Source organism: Mus musculus, chromosome 1 (genome assembly GCF_000001635.26).
Source record: "Mus musculus strain C57BL/6J chromosome 1, GRCm38.p6 C57BL/6J".
In the NCBI taxonomy this organism is placed as follows: domain Eukaryota; kingdom Metazoa; phylum Chordata; class Mammalia; order Rodentia; family Muridae; genus Mus; species Mus musculus.
Window position 1 is genome coordinate 57,200,004 of NC_000067.6, and position 16,066 is coordinate 57,216,069.

At 44.5% G+C, this 16,066-nt stretch overlaps 1 long non-coding RNA gene across 1 annotated transcript; it reads right to left on the reverse strand.

Annotated features, from left to right (window-relative positions):
- Nucleotides 1–641: 641 nt before the first annotated feature.
- Nucleotides 642–14,993, reverse strand: BC055402 (cDNA sequence BC055402). Its single transcript, NR_037990.1, has 7 exons — nt 14,817–14,993; nt 13,710–13,893; nt 12,403–12,636; nt 8,797–9,036; nt 6,711–6,896; nt 4,526–4,605; nt 642–2,844 (listed from the first exon to the last, which is right to left on the reverse strand). It is a non-coding gene; the product is annotated as a cDNA sequence BC055402 (long non-coding RNA).
- Between the last annotated feature and the right edge of the window lie 1,073 nt (nt 14,994–16,066).

The following is a 16,066-nucleotide window of genomic DNA, read 5'->3' on the forward strand; positions in this document are numbered from 1 at the left end:
AAAGCATGAACCCTGAGCTGCTGTAGTTCTTGAAAGCAAAGTCAAAGTGGCACTTGATAGGGAGGGAAACAGAAAGCTTTCATGCTAACTCTTGGGTTCCAAATCCATTTGAGATGAATCAGTTTCAACGTGATTTGATCACTTCTTTGGATTACCTACTAATAATTGTATGCATTATAGATAGGAAACTTAGAGAGTATCAATATTTTCTCAAATACCTCCTTGTCTGAAAAAAGATCTCCCTTCACAGTTGCTATTCATGGTAGAACTTACCTGTAAGCCCAGACACTTTTCATGTTCTTACTCTGGGCCTTGAAAGTTTGGATGGCATGCCATCACCAGAGACTGTAGTGTTTTCAGCATCCAAAATGGATGGCTCCCAAGGATGCAGTGTTTTAAAGTTAAAATTCTATTTACTCTCTGTCTCTGTCTTGGGGACATACAGAAAATAGCATTTGCTGAAGGAAGTTCAGTGGAAGAATTTAACACAAGAAGCTGAAGGGTAACTAAATCAAAAACACAGGTAGAATTTTTCTTGAAACCCACATGTGTGAAAGATGTCAGAAAAGCTCCCAGGAGCCACACTGAAAGATTTCCCAAACCCTGCGTGACCCAAAGAGATGTAGAATAGAGGCCAATACTACAACTCAATTTGGTCATTTATTCAGGAACTGACCATAACAATGTCTCATTATTTGAGCCTCCTATGGAGGCCATAGAAGACTAAAATGTGCTTAAGCTCTTTTCGTAATCCGATGAACAAAACTAATTTTCCAAAGTGCTGGTATCTTGGAGGAATGAGGTCTAAACATCCTAACAAGTACCACTACAGAAATCTACAGAAAGCTGGCGGTTTACAGGTCAACGGACAATTCTCATTTTGATGACTCAACACAATTCTAGGGAAGATAGGGGAGAACACCGCACCCCACCCCCACCGGGTCACATTGTTTACATGGCATTTTGGTGCAGGAATACCATTCGTGAAAGACACCTAATGATCAGTTTTATGAGACTAATCATACATAGAAATGTTTTACAGGATAAACTGCTGCTCTGATTTATAGAAGTGGTGAGCACCACTCTTTTTTAAGCATGCACATAACTAATTAAATTTTATAGCTTACATTAGTATGGGATCCCATCTCATGCTCCCTTGATTTTTCCCTAGGCATCTCTTTAGTGGTGGGCAGGGAGAACGCACACCTGCCCTGCAGGTGAGAATTACTTTCACAGAGATGGGCAGAGCCTTTCCACATGTGGCCCTGACACTTGAATATCTAGATGCCACTGCTGTGTGTTCTCTTACAGAACTGGATGTGTGGGAAGGAAGAGGTCTTCTCTGACAGAGTCTCAGCTCTGTCGTTATGCCTAGCATGACACCAGGCAAAGGGAGGACACTCGATAAATAGCCATTGAGTATTTATGAATGAATACAGCAGGCCCAGAGACACGCAAGCTCAGACAAATCTGTCGTGTGGTCATGGACACTTGCCCTTGTCAGCCCTTTCCTTCACAACCCTGAATTCATTCAGTACATTCCAAGGTTTCCTTCCCGGCAAAGCCTTTAGAATGGCCCATGCCAACCCGATTAGCTTTGCAGCTGTTGAGAAGTGAATGGGACAGAAACCATTTTCATAGGTCTGCCAGGCCCAGAGTTAACTGCCTTTTAAAAGGGGGTTTCTGATAAGCAAAGCTTCCCCTGCCCTCAAGCCCTTAAACATTTATCTGTAAATATTTAACAGCAATAAAGAGACGCATGAAGGTGAACGGACTCATCCCTCAGATCTTTATGGAGCAGAGTGACCATCCACTGCTCACTTAGAAACATTCCTCCGCGTTTCAGCCTTCAGAGTTTCCAGTCTCCTTGGATCATTTACTGCCTTAGCCAACCTTCAGCAAATACCTCTTTGCACTCTGACCTCCAGCTTCTTCTTCCAGAATTCTTGGGGGATACCTGACTTGTTAGCTCACTTTGGGACTCACAAATGTGAAGGCTAACCTTCACTGTCTGAATGGAAGAATTCTGCCCGAGCACTTGCAGGAGCACTCTCAGTGGTGTAGAGAACCGAGTGTCCGTTGCCCTGGTTGAGTCTGTTAAGTGTCTTAGGAATGAAACTGTTGCAGAAGCAGCAGATGCCCTCTCCATGGTCCAGCTGGTGCTGATTTACATAGGAAGAACTTGGCTAAGGTTATTTACTGTCGGTGTATCTGAGATCAAGTCCTCTCTGTCCGAAGATGGAGCTTCCTTCCCATCACAGAGTTCAGAGGACCAATCAATCAAACCCAATTCATACCCAGATGAATTTGCTTTTTGACCCATTGGAATGGCTGCCAGATTGAATGGGTTAATTTAGCCCAAAGGGGTCATCCTAGAAGCCCCATCTTCCTCCTGGTGTACTACCATGACAGAAATACATAGTGAGTGAACCTGGGAAGCCAGGACAGGCTGGCCAGGGGAGTTTAGCTACCTGTTCAATGCACTCTGATGTCTGAAAGGCCATAGGCTCAATTGCCCAAGCCACTTCATCTTGGGTCCCCTCCTTGTCTGAGAGCACTGCCAGTGGACAACCCAAGTGTTACCTGGAGCCAATCCTCTCCTCTCCCACTTGCCATGTGTGACCTCAAGTGACCCACCTCTAATTCAAGTTCTAATAACGACCTAATCCTACCTGCCCTAAAGGTGAGTTAGGAGGTTAATGGCACAATCATTGCTTCACCAAACAATACATTAGCCCTTGTACTGTTGTTGTTACCCAATAAACAGGTACTGCAGGCAGCAGCCTTCATAGCCAGGGTCCACCAGGGCCTTGGGTGCTCTCGCATTTGGAGTAATATACCTCCCTGTGAAGACATTTCCATTTGTCATTTAAAAATGTATTTTTCCGGTATTCTCTTAAGTATAGACACCATATTAGACAGGAACAATGTTGACGGGAAATCTGCCTGGAAGAATCCTATTGAAAATAGTCATATCTTCTCTAAGATGAGCAGAGCTATTCTTGTTGATTAAAACAAGAGGTCTCTTAGTGAACCAAAATATACAGAGGAAGATTTTTAGTGTGCTAAGCTGAGGCGTGGTGCCCTCTGAGGGCAGAGCCTGCTCACTGGCCTCACTCCCTGCACCATCTCTTGGGGTCCTGCATGTGGCCCCAAGCTCTGACTTTTGAATGATGGGTCTCACATTATATTCTCAGTGGGCTCCACCCAACTCCCAGCTATCGATGTACATTGAGTAGTTCATATTCTACCAACATTTGCAGTTGTCAGACGCTCACAAGGGCTGTGGGTGTAGCTCAGTAAGTGCTTGTTAGCATGTACAGAGCCTGGGCTTCAACCCCCAGCATCGCCTAAACTCAGTGTGGTCGCACACGTCCTCCAGCCCAGCACTTCCGACAGAGAACCAGGAAGCTTGAGCTCAGCCTCAGCCATACTATATGTCTGAAGCCAACCTGGACTACATGGGCTCAGAAAAACAAAAAGAAATAAGAGAAGGCACCCAGAGCTGGTGGAATGCTTCAGTTAGTGAAGTGTTTGCCATAGAAGCCCCAGTCACTGAGGACAGATTCTCAGCAATCACATGAGAGCCAGATGGGCTAGTTCACACATGTAATCCCAGCCTTCAGGAGGCAGGGATAGGTGATGTCCTAGAGCCTCATGTCCAGCCAGTTTTGTAGGCCAGCGAACTCCAGGTACCTAACCTAACCCATACAGGGACTGCTTCAAATGCCTACATGGACCTGCTGCCACACCATCCCAGCATTGTCTCTATTCACTGTTCCCTTGGATTTTTAGGAGCCTTGGAGAACTGATGAGCATGAGGCAGTCAGGGGTATCTCCTTCAACTGGATTCAGTAGTGCTCCCTAGATTCAGCAGTGCTCCCTGGATACAGTAGTGCTCTCTGAATTCAGCAGTGCTTCCTGAATTCATTGGTGCTCCCTGGATTCAGCAGTGCTCCCTGGATTTATCAGTGCTCTCTGGATTCAGTAGTGCTCCCTGATTATTAAAAATACTTCCCCACTCCTCAGAGCCTCCAAGTTTCTCAATACCAAACACTGAAATAACAATTTGGATCTCTCCCCAGCCCAGCTTTCTCTGGTTCGTGTCTAGTCCTGAGGCTGTGGATGTCCCTGTATTGTTTTTCTACAGCATGAGATAAAAAACAGTGTTTTAGTTGTTTGATTTTTACTGGGTGATTAGTCTAGGCATGATAAGGGGGAGAGCACGGGGAGCATTATTTTATTTGAAAGCCAGAAGCACATAATGTTTATTAATAAAGAGCCTGGTTTACATAGATTTTATTATTATTGAGCATAAAATGGTTTATATTACAAGCAAGGGTGAAATTACTAACTAATTAGCCTGCGAAGATCATGTTTAATGGAATATATAAATCTAGGGTGTTGCTTTGCCTTTTCCAAACCTTATGGGTCTTACTCATTAAACACACACATATGCAGCCTTAACGCTGGACAGGGGATTGTGAAACACAGCTCAAGGTCAGATGACTAATTGTGCACTTACCTGTGTCCAGAATCGCAGGGCTTTGAATCCCTTAGCTCTGAAGGAAGTCTGACTCACAGCACAGCTGCTACAGCTTGAAGCTGAATCCAAGGACAAATAATAGCAATTGAGGAAAGCAAGAGAAGGTATCTGCTAAATTACCTCCCCTCCCCCCTTCCCTCTCTTCTCCTCCCTCCCCTCTCTTCCTCACTTCCCTTCCCTTCCCCTCCCTCCCTCCCTCCCTTAAGGCCCTTTCTTTCCAGTATCTTGAAGGATCCTGAAGCCTTTGTCAACACACCATGCCCAGATATTTCAGTTAGATTTTGTAACGGCATAATAAAATGTGTCACACACTGCAAGAAACTGTAGGTCACATGAAGCACAGTGTAGGAAGACAGTGGGGACATGTTCTGGAAAGAAAATTAAATCCCCCAAATTTGGAAAAACAGGTAACCCTAAATAATTTCCTTATATTCCCCACCGAATAAAGTAGGGACTGAATATTCGAAGAGGAGTCCAGGCTTCAGCCGAAACAGGGGAGTGGAAGGCACATGACAGGAGACAGGACACTTCACCCTATTCAGAGATGTCACTGCCTGCCTCCAGGTGGCTCTGAGGCCAAGCAGTCTCCTTCCTCTCTACCTCTTCGCAGTTGCTTTCCACAGGGCACTAAAGCTTTAAAGATGTCTACAGTGCACCCCCACCCCCACCTCCACTTCCCTGCCCCAAATCTTGATCATATTAAGCTTAATGTCTACTACCCGACTGTTCAAAAGTTGAGTGACAAATGTGTCATAATTCTAGCTTTTTGTTGTTGTTGTTCAAAATTCAAGTCACCACATAGTGGACTGCTTGCCTGCTCCTGCTCTGGAAGAGTGAATGAAGGGTCCCCAGGTCAGGGGATTTCCTTGCTCGGACAAGAGTTCTTTGATCTGCCCTTTTGGGTGATGACAAGAAGCAAGATGAAAGAGAAACAAAACTCCCAGGTTAGCTCCTCTGATAACCCCAGGCTGCTTTTCAGTTTCTGGGTGACGGACCCAACAGCCCTAAGTGATTACATTACTCACGATGAAGATAACGCTGCCTGCTGCCTTAATGTCCCTGTCATTTCGTTTTATGGGAGTGCTTTTGTTTTAATGTCACAAATCAATGCAAATCTAGACATACCAGGCCATAAGATTTGTATTCAGGAAATCTGTGTTTGAAAGAATCCAGTGTTTGCTCTGGGGGCCCAGTCTCCTTGGACACCAAGGGTGTTTGGCGGCTCTGGGAGAGCGCCTGCTTGGCTCATACTATTTAAAGATGAACACTGCCCCCTGCTGTCCATAAGGCACATTGCTGCCAGACGAACTTGGCTGGAAGGTGAAAATCACCCACCTTTGTATAACAAGGGGATGTGGGTGGGGGGTAATTTTAGTTTTTAAACTTATTTGTCAGTTCAGAAAAATTATGACTACAAAAAATTACTACTGGGAGGCAAGACGATTCGTTTTATTTTACCATTGTTGCTAAGTCGTTTTAATGAACTATCACCAGAGGCAAAAATACATTGAAGTAAAAGGCACAGAGAAGAAAACCTCTCTAGCCTAGAAGCTCCGATGACAAGACACAGGGAAGAGGAAACTCTGAAGAAGGTTTTGAAAGATTTCGGTTTGACTGTAGTTGGGCAAGGCATCCAAAGACAAAACGAATACCTGAGCCAAACTGGAGATTTTAGAGAGCTCCTACAAGCCACCGCGGCACCCATCCAGGGCCTGTCCCCTGCCTTTGCAGCCTGAGTTTCACTGGGAGTTCCCAAGCCAAGGAATCCAAGATGTTCTAAGAGGGTGACATTAGAACAAAAACACTCCCATAAAACAAAATGGCAGGGACATTAAGGCGGCAGGCAGGCAGGCAGGCAGCGTTATCTTCATCATGAATAATGTAATCACCCAGAAACAGAACTCCACAAGGACACCCTACGAGGTACCATCCCACCATCCCCACTTCTATCTGGAAACCAGGCACTCCCAGATCACCGTCCACTCCTGCAAAGGTGATACCTTTAACTGAGCATATAGGAAGCCTCCTTCAACAACTTTGAGAGGAGGTACTTAGTAGATCCTAACAATCACCACTGGAGAACCTCCTGGCAGGGAAGGGAAGGGAGCCAAGCTCTTGACTTTAAAATCCCAGGCATAAACAGGCACACTGAGCCAAAACTCACTCCATGCTGCTGGAAGGCAGGGCTGCTGGCGACAGCTAACATTGGCACATGTCATCAGGTGCCCATTGCTCCAGATTCCGAGGTCATCCAGGACCTGTTCTTTACAACACAGGCTACCTCTAGAGTGACTCACCATCTTGGCTTTTTTTTTTTTTTTTGACACAGCATTTATCTCTTCTTTATAAGCTAGAAAATTCAGAATTATAGAGAATTAACTGTCATATGTTCAAGAAGCCAATGGGTACCCCAGACCCTGCACTCATTCTGCCTGTAAGCCTGTGAATTAATAAACTGCTCTTTGAATTCTCTCCTCCCATCTCCCTCAACTACCAAAACGCTCTCCAAAGTCACACTCAGGGCAGGGAGGGGAGCAAGGGGAGGGAGGGGAAGAAGGGGAGGGAGAGACAGAGCAAGAGAATTGTGCTGAGCAAGCAAAAAATGCCTAGTGAATATACACCCAATTTTTTGCTAAATTCCCTATAGAAGTCATCTGACCAACAACATTTTATATTTTAATCAGAATTGTCTTTGCTTCCCTCCCTTCTCTCTGGGGTGTCAAGGAAATGTCAGCTGTGATCCCAAAACATTGTTGAAAACTTTCATAAACACACACACACACACACAATTCCTGTGTTTGAAATTGAGAGGCTGTGTGCTGTTCTGTTGAACTCTCGCGACAGTCTGTCTACTCCACCTAGAGGGGCAGCCGGGCTCCATCATCCATGCTGTATGTATCGCCCTCTTGGTTAGCTGGCAGGCTTTTGTTACCAGACAGGTTGTTACGGTGCCCTGTGCTTTGGTTCCAATCATCTTTATATAGTAGCACAGCGGGATATATCAATGACAATGTCACTGTCCTCGTTTGTCTTGTCACTCAGGGATTTTATCATCTCATATTATCACAAGGAGAACACAGCAAGAAGCATAACAAGACACAGGAAGAAACCACATCTGCCTCGCCTTTACTGCAGTGCACTGTTATAATGGTCCTTTTTTTTAGTAGTTACTGTTGTCAATCTCTTATGGTGCCTAACTTATAAACTGAGTGTTATTATAAGTATATGCATGTAAGTATTGATATGGCCTCTGAAAATGCAGACCATCCTAGAATGTATCTCCCATGGATAAGCTGCATATCCTGAGTGTTATGTCACAAACATTGATGGGCATGCCTGTGTCTTTCTACACATTTGTGTCTTCTCCATACAATGAATTTCCAGAATTCATTGACTAACCAATAAATTCACAGGCTCTATCTGTTTGTTGGCTGTAATTTACCAAAGTGGTCCCAATTTCCCTTGATAGCTGGCCACTGGCAAACTCGGATTCTTTTATTCCAATCTTAATTACTAAAGTTAACTCTCAAATCATATGTTAACATTCCACAAGATTTACAAGCACAGGGTTAAAGGATTACAAAGAGAGGTCTATGGAGGCTGCAGAGTTCAGAGAGGATATCCTGAAGTCAGGGAGAGAGAACTGTGCTCAGAAGAAGTCTGCAGAGGACCAAATAGAAATGTCCTGTGGGTACGAGCTGTGCAGACATAGTTATCAAAGTCAGGTTTGGGTGACAGGCCCCTTAAGGGTCAGTCTGAAGTGGGCTGAGTGTCACGGGCAGGAGAAACTGCACCTGGGCTGTAGCCAAGAACAGATCAAGACTTTTGCCTTCAGCACTTTCTGGACACAGCTGAGGACTTGCCCAGGTGACTGGTGGGCGTGTCTGCTCTTTTGGTCACGGGTAGCCCTTCTTTCAGTCTCAGGTGCGGAGTTTCCATCTGGGGTGATTAATAGGCTCATATGTCACGTGGTTCTGATATGTCTTGGTATATTTTCAGGTGTCATAATTTATTGGCACAAATAAATTATTTATCAGTTTGTGCCTCCTGGTGTTGGCAGATGGTAGCTGTTTATGCGCACAAACAAGATGTAGAGTCATTGTTTTTTGGCACTTACACTCAAAAGAGAGTAATTCGGGTCAGATTTGTTGCTTTATAAAGTGGAGTCATGTTAGGCTAGGCGCAGCCTGATATTCTGTGCACCGAGACACACAGCCTGCTCTCCCTGTACCTCTGTCCTTGGAACTTACCCCATGCCTGCTGCGTTCATGGGTCGGTATGGAAAAATTCCGTTCTGAGATTCTCTCCTTGATTTCACTCCTTTTCATCTAAAAGCAGTCAAAAGTAATGCGATTTTCTCTTATATGCGTTGGTATTAATCATGATAATCTCTGTTGAGTGCTTACTGTGTGCTGTGAGCAGCAAGAGGAGCATCTTTCACGGAATAGCTCATTGATCACCATGAGACTATGATGCAAGGATGCCGTCATCTCCACCCAACAGAAAGGAAACACAAACATGTTTAGTCACTCAGAAATTGATGCAGAGCTGGGATGTCTACTCAAAACTTTTTCTTGGTTCCTATATGATGAAATGTTTAAAAAAAAAATAGAAAAACTCAAGTGCAGAGGCCACAGTTAGACTTTTTCTCCACTACTTCAAGGTAGAGGGAGAATTCTTTATACAGTAGTACTGGCTGATCATGGAGAACCACAAATGGGTCTGACAGAAATCCAAATGTCAGGATCTTAGGGGGAATAAGAGAGCATTTTATAAAGAAGATTGGAACTGTTATTTATGCTATACCTTCAGGGTTTACCTCCAGGGCCAGCTGGAGGCTAATCTCTGAGCCAGCCTTCTGCTGTCTGTCACCCGGAGTTACTGGGGTGTCAACACCAGCTGTTTGTAACAGTACTGGGGAGTGTCACATGGTTGACAATAACCACAGTGACCGCTCCAAAGCCAGCATGTATCTGTGCCCAACCCTGAGGTATACACAAGGGGAAAACAGAGGAGTCATGAGCCCAGTGGCTGCTGAAGGTTGCACAGTTAGGAACAAAACTGGCTTAAGTCCAGATCTGACCCCAAAGACACTCAAAAGACTCCAAGAAACCCAAAGGCTTGTAGAAGGTGACCAGACTCTTAGCTGCCTTGCAAAATGGAGTGTGCCCCTTTCAGGAATATTGGTTTGACTCCCCGAGATAGGATGACACAATTTTCTCTTTTGTGAACAGGTCCAGAGGACGCAGACATTGAACATATCATCCATTTAATTAATTGAGGACCACAAAAAGGCAAGCATAAGAGCCCGGTGAGCCCTCGTGGACACCAAGTAGAAGCCTCCATTCGAGGTTCCAGGAGCTTCCACAAAGTCAAGTGCTGTATGGTTCTGGTGCTTTTGCCTCTGACAGGCTTCAAGGCACTAAGCTAGCTTCAGCTTCTCTGGTACTATAGAGCTGTGTTAATAAAATAAGGGTATAGATTTGCCAGAGTCCCTCGAACCCTATTTCTGGCATGATACTTTCAATGTTGAATGTAATAAAAATTCCTCCCAAGAATGCTGACATGGCTGGTAAATAATTTGCATTTTTAGTGGTTTGCCTAAGAACTTGAGAGCCCAAGAGCAGCTATAGCCTTTGAAAATAGCTGTATAAAGAAATAGGCTGGCTCTTTTCCTACTCAACATGCCTGCTGCTAGGCTTATCAACCACAAAGCAGGACTCAAGCTTTGTGTGTGTGTGTGTGTGTGTGTGTGTGTGTGTGTGTGTGTTGTGACATGCCTGATGTTTCAGTTTCATATCTGTAAATGGTACTTCAAATTGCCAGAGATCAGAGACAAGACATCCTCTTCACACAAGAGCCTCCATTTTCAACAACCAACACCATTGCTGTGGCTTCAGACATGTCCCCCAATGCTGCCATTTCCACTTACCCTGAGGACAGACTGATCCCATGTTAGGGCCTGAATTCTGTCCCCTCAGTATTCATACATTGAATCGATAGCCTTAGTAGAAATGGGCCTCTAGAGGGTGGTTCATGTTAGATGAGGCTACAGGGTAAGGTCTGAGTCCATTATCACCGTGTTATAATAACAACGAAGAGATCCCAGTGTCATGGATGGTTAGCCTCTTGTGACAGACAAGAAAAGGTCCCATCTGTAAGCCAGGAAGTGTCCTCAGGAAAAACCAACCCCATAAATATCTTGCTCCTAGACTGCCAGCTTCTAGAATGGTGAGAGAATGAATGTCTCTAGGTGCACCACCCAGTCTGTGGGTTTCTGTCGTAGCAATCAGGCAAGACTAATACACACCCCGTAGTTAGCATGGTGGCTTCCAAAGTGTGCCCACCACTCTTGTTACTCCGTCTTTTATGAGCTGAAGGAGAAGCTCGAAATACCTCTCACTTAACATATGGCAACCTTCAGCAGCCAACCATTTTAGACACAAAGGCTTGAGCTGCCCATGGTATCCCAACCTCAGGTCTTTGGATACATCAAGGACAAGAATACCATCTTGTTCCATGAGAGGTCCTGGTGATGTCACACTTACCCTCACTAGCCTCATCCCTAGACTCACAGTTACAGCATGGCCACCCAGAGGTCCAGGCTCCAGGTTTTACAGCATGCTGTGGAGGCCTTCTTGCCTCTATTTCCCCACATATCAGTCTACCACTTTGCCTGACAGACTGTCACACCATGGCTGTGCCCGGTTTTATCCTTCCACTCATTCATTCAATGAATATTTATTGGCTTATTATGTGCCAGGCACTGTTCCAGGGAGCTGGGACATTGAAAAAAAAAAAAAGCAAAAGTCTCCATCGTCATAGAAGTTACATTCTAGTATAAGCCCTTATAATTAAATATCTTTTAATCAAGCTGGGTTTCTGTTTATCTCATTGTAACACTGCTCTTTAGATTTTACAGTGTGCTATTTCCTACCCAATGACAGGTTTCCGTTCCAACCACATTCTCATCTTTTCCCCTCATTTTCTTAAATGAATAACATCACCAATACTCCATGTTACCCACAGAAGCTTGCTTGAGAGGAAGAGAGACAACAGGAGCTTCCGTGCCCAGTGGCATCCACACACATCCTATCAAGGCAAAGAGCAAGGGGAGGTTTCCAAGAGTCTGGAAGACAGAGAAGTTACCAGAGAGCAAAGTGCCAAGCGCAAAGGCATCAGATTCTTGGTTTCTACGTAAGCCCTGTATTGGCAGAAAGAACACAAACACAATTCCCCCTTCCTTCTCCTCAGGGACCTCTCTTGGCTGATCTCTTAAAACTCAATCGCGCCTGGTTCAGACCAAAAAAAAAAAAAAAAAAAAAAAAAAAAAACCAGCAAAGGTCATGGCAGTGAAATGCACATTGCATGCTGATCAGGGACCTTGGGTAGGAGTTACAAGCATGAACTCAAAAGCCAGAGCACTAAATTCACCCTGTAATTATTTTATTTTTGTCTATAGAAAGTCTCAATCAAATTTCTATCCCTGGTTCAAAGCAGTGTTTTCTGAAAATGTCTAAAAGCCAACTTGTATTTTTGTCTAAAACATACATAGTAACATAAACAAGTGGGCAGCGGGAATGTGAACTTACAGGGGTGAGAGGCGCATCTGTCAAAGCTAAAAAAAAAAAAAAAAAAAAAAAAACAACCAAACCCGGCAATCACCTTCATCATATTTCCAACTGTGTGTGAAGATAAAACACCTTGTCTTTCTTCTATTAAACCCAGTAGACGACTGTCAGTGTCACAGGTCTAAGTTAAAGCAAGAGAGGGATGCTGGAGCCCAGGGCTCCTCACCCCTCATCTTGCATTCTCTCGAAAGTCTAATGGATCATTTTGTCATCTTGGAAACTCACCCCTTGCAGAGCTATCATGGCGACGGTGGTGGCAGTGGGGGTGGAGGAGGTTTTGAACAGGGTTCATCTCCACTTAGAGAAGCTTCTTCAGATTGGTCTTCCAGCCAAGGAAGGAATCGGCTCTTGGTCTAATCGTGAAGGGCTGAGCTAATCTGAACATCACATCGGGCAAAGCACCTCTGGCTGCTCTCTTGCACAGGTAACGAGAAACATCCACGCCACATTCTTGGAGCCCTGAGAGGAGAGCAGCACCTTGTACCAGGCCAAGCAGCACAAAAACTGGTTTTGTGTGAGAGTTAACATTGTATTTGAAAAAAAAATCACTGGAGTTTATCTACGGAGCACCAAGCTGGTTTTGAAATGTATTGTATTCTTACTGCACAGGGCCCTGGTCCTAATGAAGACCTGCGTGAAGTTCGGAACACTCAAGAATGAGACCGTGGGGGAAAACTCCACAGAGGATTACAAGCAGATATGTGGCAAAGACTGCCAGCACGCATGGTGTCCTATACATGAGCTTTTCCTGAGAAACTCAGACGGGGAGAATCGTCCTAGCTCTATAACTGACAGCAGGAGACTATTTCACAGTTCTGCCAAATTGTGGTGCTCCTCACTGGCCTCCCACTACTTCCCCTGCCTCACAACTCTGGGTTGTAAGTTCAGATTCAGACATTTTCTAGGTTTCTCTATTTTCCTTTTTGGCTGTTATGGACACAAGCAACATCCTGTTTCAAATAAGGATATATATATATATATATATATATATATATATATATATATATATATATATCAAATGATTCTTATAGAACTTATAGAACTTGATGAATTAAGTGTAGACAAATCAGAAACACGTGGATTTAATTCCCCCTCTGTATATGCATGGATTTAAATATTCAAAGGAACTGAGCCTGAGAATATGTCTTTTGAATTCTCCTGGACACAGAATCTTCATTGCAGGCTTGCTTGACATCTTTCCTATACCAGGTCAAATTGCATGGTAAATCCATACACGTGTCTGCCCAGGGGTCACAGAGGGAGGTCACAGAGCTGTCCACGACTCGGCAGCCCGGGTGATAACCGTGCTGTATGGCGTGTGCTGTGAGAGGCCTCAAGGCCTCCAGCTTGCCTGTGTTCACACTCACTGAGGTTTGTTTTTGTTTGGCTTTTCATCTGAGAGAAGAACGTTCTAATGAGTTCCACCACCACACTCCCACCCCCCCTCCCATCATTTCTTCCCATCGCTGAAACCCTCAGGGAGAATCTACTGTGTGTGACAAAGAAATATGTCTTTCCTCTGTGTTCCAGACCTTGGAAACCATCCAAGACCCCCTTTCCCCGGAGGCCAGCTCTCCTCCGTTATGATTTGCATTTCACCGCCATTCACTGAAGCCGGCGAGAAGTTGTCTCGGCAGAATGGTGCGAGCTAAAAGTGGGAATCGAGAAGCCTCCATTTTCCAGCGTGCTCTGAACAACATCTCTGCTGCCAGAAACCTAAAGCCAAATTCAATTTGAAATTTATACAGAAAAGAACATCCACACATTCAAATTCTCCTCCCCTTTCCCAAGACCTCCTCCTGACCTGGGAATGTCTATTTCATGTTTAATTTAATTCTAGATTGCTAATTAATATCTCTACCCCCTCCTGCCCCCACCCTTGCAATTTAATTTCACATTGTCTTCATTTTCTTAAACTCCTCTTCTCCATGAATTTTTAACTTGGAAAACAGAACAAAGCAGCTCTTGAAATGTAAGCAAGAATTTGAAAAAGAAAGAAGAAATTGGGTCAGAAAAAAAAAAACGGTCTTTTTTTTTTTAATTGATTCAGTTTAAACCATCTGAAAGTACTTCAAATATACTTCCCACAAGGAAAGAAAACCTTGTCACCCCTCCTGTATTTGGTCATCCTTATAAAGGCTATTGGAAGCTTGCGTGTAAGAAGGAATATTGAAGTTACTCAAGCAGCTGAGTTAGCACTGCACCCCAGTTCAAACTGATGTTAGCCAGAACTCACTCCCAAATTGAGCATGGGTTTTCCTGAGCTGTTACTGAAGGCTTCCCACAGGGAGACACTGGCACTGCAGAGGGAGCATCAGCTGCTTCCTGCTTCCTCCCCTGCACACCCACCTCTGGGAAATCAGCTGCAGCCTTCTCTCCTCACATCCGTGTCCAAGGAGCCCCAAGGAACAGTTGCTGTCTAAATACTGCCTGGGGAGTGGCACTTTAGCCCAGTGCAACCTTTATGCATCAAGTTCTCTAAACCTTCTCATATTTGCTGAAAGCCTTCATGTGTCCCAACACCAAGGAAAGTGGCTTGAAAGGCCAAAGGCCATGCAGCGTTAAGAGAATTTACCAGACTCCCCCCAGGAGTATGTTGTACCTCGTCTATGGTGGCCATCCTTCAATCCCCAGCTGACCTGGTATTTGGGTGAGCATGAAGGTCGAAAAAAAGGTCTCCTCTCTCTGCTGCTTCCAGAGCCCTCTGGTTTACAGGATAAGATCCAGACGTCTTTGCACAATGGAAAACTTATAAGAGCTGGGACCTGGCAGCCTTTCTCAGCCCTTCATTATCCCTCAGAAGTCACCCAGGTCCTTGTCCACTCAGAGTCTCCCTGGCTATATCAGTCCCTGCTTGTCCCTCCCTTTGAAAGGCTTCCTGGTTAACACTGGCTTCTTCATGAAGACTCAACTCAACTTTTCCTCCTAATTAAAGAGATTCTTTTGTCACGTGAGCCACACTTGGCTCTTCTCATGGTGACCTGATTTTCCTCAGCCAAGGCCTTCCTGCTTCCTGAGAGAAGACCTTACCGTTGTTTTCTCCCTGTAGCAGATGCATACTGGTGACAGATGTGTGTAAAGTACAACAGAGATAAGGGAATTGTGATAGCCAAGTCTAGAGGACCATTTTGCAGAGAGTTTATGACATCTTAGCAATCAACTTAGCCAGTTATCTGCCATCAATACCAGACTGTGGCATATCTGAACCATTATTCTTCCCCTCGGGTTATTTTTACTGAATGCAGAGCTCAGCCCAGCCGTGCCAGATGATTGTAGAACTTTGTAGAAACCAAGGGGCTGCCTTGCCTTCTCCCCAGCATCTGCCTACACCCCATCTCACTCTCATTCCTCATTTAAGAGTTCACAAATTATTCCAGCCAATTTAATAAAAAAAAAAATGTTCTGTGAGGTAAAAGGGTCATGGTGATTAATTTTGCTCTCTTAATGAGGAGAAAATTTCATTTTTTATTGTTAATAACACAATGCCACACTCCAGGTAAATTCTAAAGAAGAGGAGCTCGTGGTTTTTGTTCACAGTTAAGGGGTCACATATACTTAGCAGTGGCCTTCTGCCTGACAGAGTCCAGAAACAACACAGCATCAAAATGGTAAGAGATCTTGCCTAGATGGCTTTCATGGCACACCTACTCCAGAGATAACCCTTAACCCAGTAACCCATTAATCCATCCATGATGACAGAGCCCTAATCAAGACCTGTCTAATCCCACTTCTTAATTTCTCATAATGGAGATTAAGTTTCAACATTACATTTAGAGAGGACAGACCACATTCAAACCATAGCACCATGCAAATGAAACTGGCTGTTTGGTTTAGTCAGGTCATGTCTGAAATAAACTATGCTATTAAAACCAGGTTATACTCCAACCCT